This window comes from Equus asinus, chromosome 4 (genome assembly GCF_041296235.1).
Source record: "Equus asinus isolate D_3611 breed Donkey chromosome 4, EquAss-T2T_v2, whole genome shotgun sequence".
Classification (NCBI taxonomy): domain Eukaryota; kingdom Metazoa; phylum Chordata; class Mammalia; order Perissodactyla; family Equidae; genus Equus; species Equus asinus.
The window spans coordinates 68,865,478-68,880,916 of NC_091793.1; the positions used below are offsets into that span (position 1 = coordinate 68,865,478).

At 44.6% G+C, this 15,439-nt stretch overlaps 1 pseudogene; it reads left to right on the forward strand.

Moving 5' to 3' along the window:
* The first annotated feature begins 1,868 nt into the window (after positions 1-1,868).
* On the forward strand, positions 1,869-12,173 carry LOC123285368 (ATP-dependent RNA helicase DDX18-like; annotated as a pseudogene).
* The last annotated feature ends 3,266 nt before the right edge of the window (positions 12,174-15,439 follow it).

Below are 15,439 nucleotides of genomic sequence, written 5' to 3' on the forward strand. Positions count from 1 at the left end.
AGTTTTTGGACAGTAGTTGTGTTTCCCCAAGAGCACAGCCACACGTGGCAAGGTTTAGCTGCCTAGGAAAGTAGACACGTGGCATGCTGCATGGTGCTCCCACAGGGACAGGAAGAAATGCTTGATCACGGAGGGCAGCCAGCTCCAGGAAAGGACACGTTTAGGAAGTGGCTGCCCAGGATAGGGGCGGCTGAGAATATCTACATAAGGAACATTCTTTTGTTGTCAGCATCTTCCATTTATTTCCATCACTCCACTCCACCCCACCTCCAAACAACCACCTCAGGCACGGACAAAGCCAGAAGCAGGGGCAGAGGATGAGACCACACTCAGAACTACGGTAGCTCCTAACTCGCACCCCGACCCCAGCACCACAGCCCCAGACAACTAAGGAGGCTGACGCTTGCTCAAGTCAATTTGTCTCTGCTTTGCTTTGGATCCACAGATCCAGTTTCTGGCCTTTCATACTTGTTTCCTTTTCCATTAATCAGATCTACCCAGAATTATCACTTGGTGGGATGCTGGAGAGTGTGATCAGATAAGGAAGGCAAAGCATGTTGAGTCATAGGATTCCCACAGACAATCCAATACTGTTTTGGAGTTCCCAGCATGAAGGGCTGTGGAGGGAACCTCTTGGACAGCCACGCTCTGCCACAGCTCCCTGGCATTCGAGAAAAATAGCTACCCTCACAGGATACACATCCCACGTGGGAGAAAAAGATGTGACCTAGAATACCAATGGCTGGAAGCTAGACCTGTTTTTCTCCTGGCTGGCATTCAGAGGGTGTTACTGTAGCTTTGTAAATGGTGTGAACATGGGTGATGAGTCTCGAGCCCCGCACAAGACAACGAGTTCAATGGTTCCCAACTGTTGGTCCGTGACTATCCTTTCACTGGTCTCCAGCAAAACAGGAAAAAACTAGAGGCATGTGGTAAGCTTTTCAGGATGCTAAATGTATTCAATTTGAAGGACTGTCTTTTATTTTAAGATTGGGAGTTAAATGGCTTTTTAGGAAATGATAGAGAAACTAAGAGCAGTTACTTTTAAAAAGGCCCTTGCCTGGCAAAAGACAGATGGCAACCATAGGTCAACCTCCATTTTTGCTTTAAAATTTTACTGGTCCATGAAATTAAGAAATCTGGTAACCAGCAGCCTAGGCCCTCACATCCAGACAGGAAGCCCCTCAGCATTCAACTCACAACACGGAACATTCACAGACACTCAAAATGCCCAAACCAAATGCAGAAGATCACTTCCTTTTCACCCTCTCCTCATATCTAGACTAGATTCTTTGCCCTCAGAGTTCTAGCATGGGGCTGAGGAAGGTCTAATCACTAGAGATCCAGGCTTTGGGGGAAAAGGCAACAACTTCACAGAGTGACAGTGTTGGAGGTTTTAGTAATAACACAGGGGCCCTACTTCCTAGTTTCACAAAAAGGGTCAGGCACCACTGTCCCTCTGCACCAGACAAAAAGTCTAACAAAGACACAAATCAAATTCTGAGTTAAAGTCTTGAAATATTTTGCTGTGTACACAAACAACTTCTGGGATCCTTTGTTCCTTCGGTTTGTCGTTTTCTAGAACTCATCCCATACCGTAGTAGGAAAATCATTGGCGCAGGAGTCTGGAGCCCAGAAGTTTAGTACTGGCTCAGTTACTGATAAGGAAGAAGGATGAGATTAACATTACTGAGGGCCTGTGCTGGCTTGACCTCTTTTGGCCTTTGGCTCTTTGTCTGTAAAGTCAAGAGTTTAGGCTAGCATGAGTTGCTCCTAACCAGAGATGTCCAGGAGTTACTTGAGTGGTTTGGTTTGAGATTTTTGTTTGTTAAAATATTGAGGCCCAGCACCAGACGTGCTCAATCAGAATGGCAAAGGCTCTGGCAGTGGTTCTCAGCCAGGGCAGTTTTGCCTCCCAGGTAGGGTGACCAGCTCATCCCAGTTTACCCAGGACTTGACCAGTTTTAACATCGAAGGTCCTGCATCCCATAAATCCCACCTCTGTCCCAGGTGGCCTGTGAGGATTGGCCACATCTTTTGGTTGTCAGAACTGGGGACAGGCTACTGGCATTTAGTGGGTGGAGGTCAGGGATGCTGCAGAACATCCCATAATGCATAGCACAGCCTCTCACAACAGAGAATTATCCAGCCCACGATGTCCATAGTGCCCATGTTGGCAAGACCTGGGTTATAGCCAGGGCGTGTGCGGGCTGGGGAACTCATGGGTCATTCTGATGCCTTCACCTGCTGCAGGTCCACAGCACGGTTGATGTGTGGGTTCACTCCAACAGTCTGTGTCTGTACCTGACTCTTCTCAGTAGTCTCTTTAGAGTTAAATTAACAACTCTTTCGATTGACTTCAAATTCAGTTGTTATTATACTAAATGTTTTCACTTTTTCTTTCAGATTTCTTAAACATTTCGTTTTTCTCTGAACTCTCTCCCAACCCCGCCAGCCTTGCCATTTTCATTTCATACAAGTTCCTTGATTGTACGTCCTCTCCGCCCCTTCTTATTTTGTCACAGTTTAGGCTCTGGGCTATAAGGTACACCGCCGTCAGCGGTGGAGAAACTTCAGAAGTGTAGGGTCATCGTCTTTATATATAGAAATGGTTGGGGATTTGGCTTTTCTGACTGGAGGAAGCTCTTCTAAGCTTGACTCCAACCCAGTGGTGCCTTTAGCCAGCAAAACTAACCAGGCAATTATAGCAGTATTAACTGTTAAAAAGGGGCGGGGGGGGGGGAAACTTGCTCATGATAAACTGTCTTCTATTTAGGAGCCTTCGAGGATACTTCATTTGCTTCTCTGACTAGTCTTGTCAATGAGAACACTCTAAAGGCAATAAAAGAAATGGGCTTTACAAACATGAGCGAGATTCAGCATAAAAGCATCAGACCGCTTCTGGAAGGAAGGTATGATCCACATTGATGTTTGGGCTTTAATCTGTTTTCAGTGCCAGTAGTTCAGAAAGGAAATACCAGTATGTTCGGTTGATTTTGCACTGTGTGTTGGCTTACGTATCCAACCTGCTTTAAAGACTTATTTGCTGATGTTTGAAGAAAAGCGTTCCCTTCTGTTGTATAGCCTGGTTCTTATTTCTGAGTTGGGTATCTGACGCAGGTGATTGCTTTCAGCGATGGAGAAGGTGGGGACTGGGTCTTTTGTTGCTCATGTTCTGGCGTTGATGCCCAAACCATATGCGGTAGTGACATGGCAGGTATTCAGTACATGACTTGTTGAATGAGTAGACTAAGTGTCTCTGACCTTTCCTGTCTTAATCCTTAGGGATCTTCTAGCAGCTGCAAAAACAGGCAGTGGCAAAACCCTGGCATTTCTCGTCCCTGCGGTTGAACTCATTGTTAAGTTAAAGTTCATGCCCAGAAATGGTAAGTCTGTGATCCACTGTCTTTGCCGTACCTCACTAGAGTTATTGTACCGGGTACATACTCATGGTGATAACTGCAGGCTGACTTTCACCGCGTGTCATTGTTGCCTTTGTAGGAACAGGAGTCCTTATTCTCTCACCTACGAGGGAGCTGGCCATGCAGACTTTTGGTGTTCTTAAGGAGCTAATGACACACCATATTCATACGTATGGGTTAACAATGGGGGACAGTAACAGATCTGCTGAAGCGCAGAAACTAGCTAATGGGATCAACATTATTGTGGCCACACCAGGCCGTCTCCTGGACCACATGCAGGTAAGAGAACACTGTTGTGTAGTCCCTGTCTTACTGTCTTGTGTGAAACCTCAACCTGACAGCTAACAGTTTTTCTTTGTCTTGTTAGAATACCCCAGGGTTTATGTATAAAAACCTGCAGTGTCTGATTATTGATGAGGCTGACCGTATCTTGGATGTTGGGTTTGAAGAGAAATTAAAGCAAATTATTAAACTTCTGACGAGTAAGTAGGTGGCATCTGCATGTGGTTTGCAAAGTAGTTGGAAGTAGGTGAGGGTTGTTCCTATGTGAAAACTGTTAATACCAGATTTCTAACACAGCCAAGTGAGCTTGTGTCAATCAACCTTAGAGGTTGTCTGAAATGCAAGCATCAAGCTTACTAGTAACTTGTTACAGTGGTTTTGCCATTTTAGAGGTTATAATGCAAGTTAAACAGTCCTTACGTGTCATTCCAGTCCACATCCGCAACCCCATCTTCCTTTCCTTACCTCATTCTAGCGTCTCCCAGGTGGCAGTAGACTTGCGGCCTTCTGTGTTGTATTTGAGTTGTACATATCTTGGTTATACTACTCGCAACATTGTAAGCTGCTTATATCTATAATAAGGCCATAATCTCCTTCATTAGAGAGTTTGCTTTTTAATGCTTTGTTGAGGTATAATTGACATAATCTGCACATATTTTAAGTAAACAATTTAAGTTTTGATACGTTTATGCCTGTGAAGCCGTCACCACAATCAAACAGTGAGCATCTCCGTAACCCTCAAGCTTCTTTGTGCACATTTGTGATCCCTCCCTTTCACCTTCAGTAAGAACAGCCCTCACCTGCTTCCAACGACTGCTCACACACGTCTGCCTCCCAGGTGACGTTGATCTGCCTTCTGCCACCGTAGATCAGTGTGTGTTTTCTAGGGATTTGTATGCATGGAATCATACACTATAAATTGGTCTGCTCAGAAAATTCTTTTGCAAGTCATCCATGCTGTTTATGTGTATCAGTAGTTCTTTATTCCTCAGTTGCATTCCATTGTGTAAATGTACCGCAACTTGTTTATCCATTCACCTGTTCATGGATGATTGTGCTATTTATGGGTTTTGGTTATTACAAATAAAGTTGCTGTGAACATTCATCTACAACTCTTACCATGGGCATACATTTCCTTTTTTCTTGGGTGACTACCTAGGAGTGGAGTGTTTGGTGTATGTTTAGCTTGTGCCATTTTGCTTTCTCATCAGCATTGTGTGAGAGTTCCATTTCCTTCTATTAAGTCTTGAAATTGGGTGGTGTTAACCCCCACCTTGGTTCTTTTTCAGATTGTTTTGGCTCTTCTTGTTCTTTGCATTTCTGTATCAATTTTAGAGTCAGTTTGTCAATTTCTACCCCCTACAAAACTGGGATCTTGGTTGGGATTGTGTTGAATATAGATCATTGTTGGAAGGCAATACTGAGTCATTCAAACCCACGAATAAGGTATACCTCCATTGATTAGCTCCGTAATTTCTCTCAGCAGTGTGTTAGAGTTTTCAGAGTACAGGTTTTTTCACATCTTTTGCCAGATTTATCCCTAAGTATTTTATTAAAATTTTAAATTGTTCATTGCTTGTATATACAATACATTTAATTTTTTAATTTTGACCCTTTATCTGGCAAGATAATTATTACTGTACTCAGTGGGATTGTTCAGTATGACCTTCCAGATGAAATTAGCCTTTGGGTTTTCTACCTAGGCAAACATACCACCTACATGTAAAAAAATAAAATTCTTCACTTACTTTTTTTCTTGCCTGACTGCACTGGCCAGCATCTCCAGTACAATACTGAATAGAAGTGGTGAGAGAAGACATCTTTGTCTTCTTCCTGATCTTAAGGGGAAAGCGTTCAGTCTTTCACCATTAAGTAGGATGTTTGCCATAGATTTTTTTGTAGCTGCACTTTATCATATTGAGCATGATCCCTTCTGTTCCTAGTTTGCTGAGATTTTTTAATCAGAAATAAATGTTAAATTTTGTCAAATGCTTTTTCTGTGTCCTTTGAAACTGTCAGATGTTATTTCTTTAGTTTGTTAATATGGTAAATGATATTGGTTAACTTTCAAATGTTGAACCAACCCTGCATTCCTGGAAAAACCCCACTTGGTTATGATGCATTATCCTTTTTTGTATATTGAGTCACTGTGCTGAAATTTTGCATCTATGCTTATGAACCGTCGTTGGGTTTGGGGATCAGGGTAGTGACTGGCTTCAAAGCATGAGCCGGGAAGTAGACTCTCTTCAGTGTCCTGCAGAGTTTGTGAAGAATTGGTAATATTTCTTCCTTAAATGTTCGATAGACTTCACCAGAGGAGGCCGTTGGGGCTGGAGTTTTCAGAGTTCTACTTGGAGCATTTGTAGGTGTGAAGCACTTCTGAAGATTTCCTGAAAGATTTGTGTTACCTTTATTTGCATCTGTTTCAGCACGCAGACAGACCACGCTCTTTTCTCCCACACAAACTCAAAAAGTTGAAGACCTGGCGAGGATTTCTCTGAAAAAAGGAGCCATTGTATGTTGGCGTTGATGATGATAAAGCTAATGCAACAGTAGATGGTCTTGAGCAGGTAATTTGTGTCAATATCTTAAATTTTAAGGATCTTCCTTGATGTTTCCTTGTAACTGTTTGGAGGATCATCCAAAAAGCAGATGGATTAATGAACTTTTAATTCGAATATAGTCAACTTGGTATTGGGTCTCTGGCTCTTTCATATAAAGTATCTTGAACTCTGAATAATTTGGTCGGCTCTCTTTACTCTCTCTCTCAATATGGCTTGCCACGTGGGAGGTTATTAATCATTACCAATTGCAAATGCAGTAAAAAAATTTGTTTATTAATCTCCTGCTTGGAGACGCAAAGTGAGTTAGAAGATGGAGAGACTGGTTTCACCCACGTAGCTTTAGAAGATTGGAAATGAGATGACAAAGATCTAAACTAGGTTGATTAAAAGTAGAACTTTAAAGGGGCTGGCCCTGTGGCTGAGTGGTTAACGTTCTGCGTGCTCTGCTTCAGCGGCCTGGGTTCACAGGTTCAGATCCCAGGCACGGACCTACACTGCTGGTCAGCCATGTGGAGGCATTCCAGATACAAAATAGTAGAAGATTAGCACAGGTGTTAGCTCAGGGTGAATCTTCCTCACGAAAAAAAATAGAACTTTAAGATTGAATCTTTTGTTGAATAAAATATTTTGCTGTAACAATTTAGCTTCAAAACCTTTCATGTGCTGTCTAATTTTTAAAAATATATTCACCCAGCCTTGTTACCTTGTTTGGAACGGTGCATTTAAGCTGTGGTTATTTGAGATCTTGCTGTTAAAAACCTTTTTAAAAAAATGAATCATTGATATGCCTTGAGGGTTCTAATTAATAGAGGTGTTAATATATTATGGTTGCAAGAACTGTTGATAACCAGTAATCTCAGGAATATGAAAAGTACTTAGTATCCAGTGTTCGCAGCCAGTAAAAGGAATCGAAAGAGCTCAAATTAGTCTTATGTTAGGGATGCTTGTTAGAATGAAGGCAGTGGTTTTGTTATAGGTAAGGCATAACAGTGCGTACGATACTTACCTTCTGTGCTCGCCATCAAATTATGTTGGTTCATGAAGCTGCAAATGTCCGTTTGCTTATTCCGTATCTCCTCGTTTGAACCACTTCTAGGGGTACGTTGTTTGTCCCTCTGAGAAGAGGTTCCTCCTGCTCTTTACATTCCTTAAGAAGAACCGGAAGAAGAAACTAATGGTCTTCTTTTCTTCCTGTAAGTCTGTGAAATACCACTACGAATTGCTGAACTACATCGATTTGCCTGTCTTGGCCATTCATGTAAGTGATCACGATGAGTTTATTGAAAATAGGCTATGCTTATCAAGTTATATAGGTGGTGGGGTTTAAGCTATTGCTCTCTCCTCTAAACATAGTTCCAAGTAGTTCGCTGAGCATTGGGTGATTGATCCTATGTGGAGGGAGCTTTGCTCGGTGTGGAGAGGTGAGGACCACACAGGAGTAAGAGACGCCGTCCACTTGGGGAAATAGGACATAGGCCAGAGAGTGCACTTGAAAGAAAGCAGGTTAACAATGCCACAGTCTGGGCGTCTACATCTGGCCTCCCGGACACAGCCTCCAGTGTCCAGCTCTGATGGATGTTGTGATTGGATTCTAGGGAAAGCAGAAGCAAAACAAGTGGACCACCATGTTCTTCCAGTTCTGCAATGAGGATTCAGGGATATTGTTGTGCACAGACGTGGCAGCTAGAGGGCTGGATATTCCTGAAGTTGACTGGATTGTGCAGTATGACCCTCCAGATGACCCCAAGGTAACTGGCATCCTTGGGGTTTCTCCAGAGTGGCTCTCATTAAGGACTTTGCTTACTCTCCACGTTCCCTGAGGAACGGCACATTTCGCATTGAGAGGTGTCTCCCTTGGTCGTTCCGTCATGTTTTATTGTGCAGCCATTGCCACGTTTCTCTGCTGCTGATAATATTTAGGGCGTTTGCAGGACTCACAACGGGTGTGCACGGAGATGTGAGAGGCGTCAGTGGGACTTCAGTTAGGAACTTTACAGGCTTGGAATGATGTGTTAGGAGCAGTAGGTGTCAGAAGGAAATACAGTTTGCTTACAGAGATAGGTAAGATTCTGTAGCATATGTGGTAAAATAAGTTACATTAAGTATTTTAAACAAACAATAGATTATGTAAATTATCATCCAGCATTTAAACATGTTTCAAAAAGCCGTTTTGAAGATGAAGCACACTTAGTAGTCATTTTATCAGATCATAGAGTTAATGTGAGTATCGTGTCCAGCTTTCCTTCGACCTCGGTCACTGCCCTGTTACCTTTTGGGGATGGTGCAAGCGGAAGGAATGGTGGGCCAGCTTTGTGGTATGTGATGATGGTCTGTGTGGCACAGCCCTGGAGGCCCAACACCGTCTCATCCAGATGTGCTGACACACACTGTCCACTACCGTGCAAGTCCCGGGAATGCAGCCCGCCACTGGTTCTGTGGAGGTCCGTGTGTAACTCAGGTTATCTCTCTTCACCAAAGGAATATATTCATCGTGTGGGCAGAACAGCCAGAGGCCTAAACGGAAGAGGGCACGCCTTGCTCATTTTGCGCCCTGAAGAGTTGGGTTTCCTTCGTTACTTGAAGCAATCCAAGGTAAAGATCTTTGCTTGGAAAATCTTCAGTTGGGAGCAGATTGCTCTTGTTGGGCCTCGTTTGCCAGTGCAGACAGCAGTAAGCAGCATTTCTAGATGTGTACAAGGAGTCATGAGTCACTGCAGTGCTGGGAGAACAATGGTTACAGTGCATAGTTAAGCAAATGAGGTTTTCCGTGGGTCCAGCCGAGGAAATGTGAACAGGAAGAGCTCCCCGCACAGCTCAGCCCTGGAGCTCTGCATTGCTCATCGGTGCATCTCATGTCCCCAGGCTCCCCTCTCCCAGCCGTCCAGCCCTGTTTGAGACCTCCTCTCCTTCTAAGCTCCCTCACACCTGATCATCTCCAGCTCCTGCTCCCCTTCCTCCATCTTCTCCACGCTTCTCCATCCTGGTGTCTTTCCCTCTCACCTCACCGCAAGCTGTGGGGTCGCCCTTCACTCCCACCTCTTCCTCTTCCTCCTGGCCCTCGTTCGACAGCTCTGTACTTTACCTTCACTCTCTCCCTGGCAGTTAGCTCTTTACCATCTCAAGTCTCACTAAAAAAAGAGCTTCAAGGCTGAACCCATTCTCCTACCACCACCTCCAGCGTGGCTACTGCCCCTTGCCTTTCTTCAGCCTGACTTTTGAGAAGTGCTTTGTATCTTCTCCGTTTACTTTCCCCTCCCCCTGATCTCCAGCCCCCCTCATCTGACTTTGACCTCCTCCTGTCCACCAAGTCTGAATTCATTAGAGTCCAGTGGCCTCTTTTTTGCTAGATCTTATAAACTTTGTTAGGCCTTCTTTTTTCTGACATTTGCCTCCTCTTTGGCCTCCCTGGCAGTCTTGCCAAGTAGATTTTCCTCCACTGTGCAGCTAGGTACATTTCCCCAAAATTGCCCTACAGCCTTTGCACGTTTTCTCTAGAATGCCCTTTTCCTGGTTCTCTGGATTGCTCTGGTTTCAGCTAGCTGTTACCTCTTCTGGGAAGCCAGCGCTGATCTCCTGCCCTCCCTCATGTTCCCACAGCACAAGGGCTCATTGAGTTGTCGTCTTATCACTTACCTGTGTCCCCGGCAAGACTGCAAGCTTTCTGAGGCTGGGCCCAGGACGTGAGCTGCATCCCCCCAACCCCCAGCACACAGCACAGGTCTGGCACTTTCCAGTTATCTAAGAAGTTAAGACTGCTTTCCTTCCTGTAGGAGTTTTTGGCCACAAACCCCAGTCAAGTCACAGGGCAGTGTGCTGTTAGGGCAGCTCTCTTGACATGGAAGGAAGGGCTAGTGGTCCTTCTAACTGGAAGCTGCAACCTACTTAACCATGTCGCATCCGTAGAGATCCTTATTGAGAGTAAAAGGCTTCTGAACGTCGATCCCCCCTGGTTTACTAATCTTCCTGCTTTTATTTTCTAGGTTCCATTAAGTGAGTTTGAGCTTTCCTGGTCCAAAATTTCTGACATTCAGTCTCAGGTATGCTCTTCGTCCCAGCCTCGGCTTTGTCCCAGCACTGACCATGTAGTGTTTCAGCGGTGGCCATTGTCCTCCACATCTCCTTTTTCATCAATGAGAAATTTGGACTGTGTGATCTTTTAGGTTTCTTGCTGTGCTGGTTACTGCATTCCTGTACTCTCTACCTTGTTCTCATCCATAACTTCCAAGAACTTTGTCATTATTCTTACTGCAGCTTGATTGCATATATTACAAAGCTTAGAGCAAGTGTTCTTTACAGGATGGTTTTGTTCTAATATGTATGCAATCTGCTTTCCTATTTTATTAAAACCAATGTGTCTTTCCATTTCAGCTTGAAAAATTGATTGAAAAGAACTGCTTCCTTCATAAGTCAGCCCAGGAAGCATACAAGTCGTACATTCGAGCATACGATTCCCACTCTCTGAAACAGATCTTTAATGTGAATAACTTGAATTTGCCTCAGGTTGCTCTGTCATTTGGTTTCAAGGTGCCTCCTTTTGTTGATCTGAGTATCCTTTTCTTTGTTGTTATGAATTCATCCAGGACCTAGGGGACAAGAGCTTGATGGAGAAGCATTTGGGCTTAGATCCTGGGTTAGTTTGTGCTCTGGCTGAAGACTGGAGGCCCAGGTGTTCGTCCTGGTCCCCGTCTGACTGTCTGCGCTAACACAGAGTAGGCAGGGATTAATTATCCGAGTGGGGATTGCAGAAGGAATGACTTCGGCCTTAAAAAAGACCCAGGAATTTGACTGGCAAACAGTGGGAGCCAGAGGAAGTCGTAGATTCCGGAGAGAGGCACGGAGGGTAAAATTGCAGGGCTCCGTGGTCAGGAGGCTTCACCGTACGGGGGTGTGGAGGAGCGGGATGTCCTGATGCTGGAGAGAACATGGGGCCTCCCGAAGGTTTTATCCTCACACGGCCAGTGATGGATGGACTTCATACAAGGAGGGTGCAAGATCAGCAAAAGAAAATAAAACTTAAGTGCTGCCTGAGGTAAAATGCAAAGGGAATACCTCCAGTTGTTTCTGTTGCAGTTTATAATGTGTGCTTTATTACCACATTTTCAACAGAAGCAGCTGAAGCAGCTGAAGTGAGGCCTGTTGGTTAACACCCCGGCAGTACCTCCCAAGGAGACTGGAGGACCACATTTGGGTCACCATCCCCAGTGTAGGTGTCGCGGAAATATCTGTTGTGATGAATACATGTTGACTCCTGTGAAAGGAGGAACAGCTCCTTGGCTGGGTAAAGCATTCCTGAATCAGCTCCAAGCAGAGGTGAAAGTCATTTGTTTTGACACAGGGTATTTTTTCTTATGTTCCTGTAAACTTGCAGATTTCCTTCTGAAGTCCTTATAAATAATCGTCTTCAGTTTCATTGTGTGGAGAGAAGAATGAATATGACTGTTACACTGGGCTTAAAATCAGACCTGCTCATTTTAGTTCACGGTTACGTGGCCACTCCTGATTTTCTGGAAATTTGCTGCCCAGGCCCGAGTGTGCACGTTTTCGTAGTTCAGGGAGAGGTTGTGGTAGAGGGACAGCAGTGCGCATGCTGGTCTGTTCTCTCATAGATGTCGCATTGGAGTTCATTATCTGTGTGTTGCTTCATTTCCTTAACGGTCACCTTTAGACGTGAACAGCAACGAAGGCAAGCTTAAAAAGAGGGGAGGCGGTGGCGGATTCGGCTACCAGAAAACCAGGAAAGTCGAGAAATCCAAAATCTTCAAGCACATCAGCAGGAAATCGTCGGACAGCAGGCAGTTCTCTCACCGAGGACGCCCCGGCCTGCCTTCCTTCGTGTCCTGAAATGCAGTGCTGTCCTGCTCTCTGCAAGGAGTGTCTGTAACCAGGATTTGGACCGTTCTCATGAGGGCGGAAGTGGACTTGGGTTGCAAGCACGCAGTGCTGTCGTTCCCACAGCTCTCTTTTCTCTTGGGAATGTAAAACGGAGCTCAGCTTTTCTTGATTGCCCAGCGGTAAAGCAAGGCATCTTCTTGGTCTTTGTTATGATGATAGAGTATTTTTAAGTTTAACCCCCCCCCCATTTGTCACTGTTTTAGTGTAATTCTTTCCTTAATTTCCTTAAATTCTTCTTTAGTGTAATGCCTTTCCTTCCTGGTGTCTGAAGTCTTGCGGCGTACATTGCTGTACCAGCCTGCTGTAAAAGGCCAATGACCTAGCACACTGGTGGCAATGCAGAAAACTGTCTTGGTTTACTTTTTCCTTTTGGCTGTTTCTCGGACCTTAACAGTGGTTCTTGACCCCTGCTGCAAATGCCGCCATGCCACAGGGCAGCAAGCTCCGGGGGACGCCTAAGAAGCCACCTTGGGCTAAAGGTGGCATCGGTTTTTATATACACCAGATTTTAAAACCGTGAGCATTTCTCAACTTTTTTTAACATCAAGAAATGTGGGTTATTTGTCATAGTTTGAATCAAGCGCCCCTAGCAGTCCTAACATTTGAGAGGGGTCAGAATCGGATGTACTGAGCCTCATTTATACCAATATAGGCGTAATATTCTGGTTTTTATTTGGTAACTTGGCAGAGACTTTAAAAAAAAGGAGTCACAAAGAGTGGTGATGCTCCTCGTTTGAATTTGTCTCCAGTGGTTTGGACTGGGCGAGCCCTCCTAACTGCAGTTATTCGAAGGCGGGGCCGACTGTCAGCAGACTCAAGGCCCGGCCAGCCGACGGTGCTGAGCGCACACAATGCTCTTACCTTTTCGGGAAAAATTACTTCTTCCAGATCCATGAAACAAAAATAGATTCACAGTGAAAACTGGAAATGAATGGAGGTCAGAAAGAGACGATGGTTTAGTCACATGGGTTTTTTGTTACAGGAGCTCTTAATTTCTAGTATGTTTCACAGTTTGTTTTATTTCTAGTGTATTTTATAACTACAAAGTGCTTATAACATTTTGTAGCAATTCAAAACCAAAGTACTAGCATTGTTTTACTGTTGTGCCAGTTCATATTCATAGACTCCTAAGTACGCTGAGAACATCAAATTAGAGGAAAGAGGGTGATAAACAGCATTTCAGTCAGAAAAGAAAAGAACGATATTCTGCCCCTGGGCGTGACCACTGTCACCTAGGTAGACCTGTCCTTGGTTTCAGACCTCAGCTGCCGCGTTCCTCGTGCTTAATTACTGTTTCTCTGTCTAGTAACTTGGTTTCCTTTTTTGTTTCAGAAATAATCATGTTTCAAAAACTAGACTAAAGCAAAAGGAAGAATATTTAATCACTGAACAGAAATAAATACTGTGGATATTTTGGTATTTAACTTTCCAGTGTTTTGTATACATTTTAATTGTTTTATCCAATGAATTCATCCTCTGCCCACTATTTGTAACCAGCTTGTTTCATAACATGTCGTTTTCCTGTCATTAAACAATTAGACCAGCTTTGCATTTCATTGATTGCTGTGCTTGGCTGACCTTGCTTAGTCAGCCTGGATTTGGGTTCTGGGTACCTGCTTGTGCCCGGCTGGCACGCTCTGTCTCAGCATGTCCAGTGACCCTGTTTGTCTTCCATTGTTGACCTCCACCATGTAAGGCAGTCTCCAGAGATGCTGAGAAAAGTATATAAACAGACGGTAGAAAGACTGTTCCTCTTACACTAACGGCTTCTTTCAGGTACTTGCTGAGTCCTGTGGGAGATCCTGCTGCAGGATGGTCCAGACTAGGGACATTCAGACAACCAGATGACCAACCTGGCCAGATTGAGCTGTGAGGGAGCCAGTTACTAGACTCAGATACCAGGTCGGGGCAGCACCGTCTGCAAGGTTCATTTGTACAAGGAGAAGGGATCCTTAGGTTCCTGTGCCAAAAGCACAGCTCTGGTGGCATGTGTGAGGCCATAAGCTTGCCACAGGGGATTATGTGGCTTCAACTAGGAAGGTTTGGCAGCATGGACTGGGAGTCAAGCAGATCACTACATGCAAATAGGACCCTTCGGGTCTCCTGGGCTGCAAGTGACAAGGCATCGCTGTATCTAAATTTATTTTTGTCTTAACTAGCCAGGTTAGTGTAAGTAAAGCTGAATTCAAGATGGCAAAATTAAAAGATAGTAAAAATGAGTGCTCCCGAAGAGAATGCCTGGATTCAAATTCCAGCTGTGCCTCATATATTTCTGGGCCTGTTAAATGAGTAAAACAAAGGAATAAAACCTCCTTCATAAGGTGGTGAGGATTGAATGAGCTAACATGTGGAGCGCTTAGGAGCGTCCTGGCACAGGGCAGCCTTACCTGTTAGCTGTCAGCATTAATAAGTATGCTGCACATGCCAAGTGTGCTCCCCGACAGCGTCAGGTACAGGGACACATTGCAAGTCCCTAGCCAGTTTGGGCCTTTGGGGGTACAAAGATGGGATTTCTGACAGTCTGGATTCCCTGGAATTTGAAAATCGGACCCAGGGTTTGGAAAGTGCTCCAATCCTGCAGCAGCTTCCTAAGATGACTGTCAAGCAGACGAATGCAGTTCTCAAGGCTGCTCTGCTGAGTGTGAAGGCGGAAGCAACAGTCGTGCCTTTGGATACCCGTATGTGATGGCTTAGAACTGTGTTACCTGCCAGGAATTGTGCAGGGGACACATGTACGTGGCCAACCTCCTCTTACAGACCTGGTTACAGTCTCGAGAAGGTAAAGAGGTCATGAACAGTTGCAGTACTGTTTTCCACATCATGTGATAGATGCAGATTAAATATTCTAGCTACTTCTAACCCTGGAAATTCTGCTTTCTTCTTGGGTTCTGGTGGACTTCAACTGATGAAAAGGTGATGGAATTTTCTCTGCCTATAGAAGACAAGCTTCTCTTGTAGGGAATGAGTTCCCAAATGCTGATTGTGCCACGTGAGAAACACCAAGATTTCTAAAGATTGCCTTGCCCCATTTGCCCACAAGATTCTGATTTAGGCCTGTGGTGGGGCAGGGGAATCTCTGGATGATTCTCACGCACAGCTAGGTTTGGGAACATCCAGTCTAGAATCCATCCACATACAACCTCTTAATAAACTTTTTAATGTTCTCATCTTGCAAAGTGAAAATGCCCAACACGGGAAATGGTGATAGTGTTTAGTCATCCGCAAACTAGGGTGGCCCCGAGGAGACAGACTCAGGGTGTCCAGAGGGAAACAGCTGTG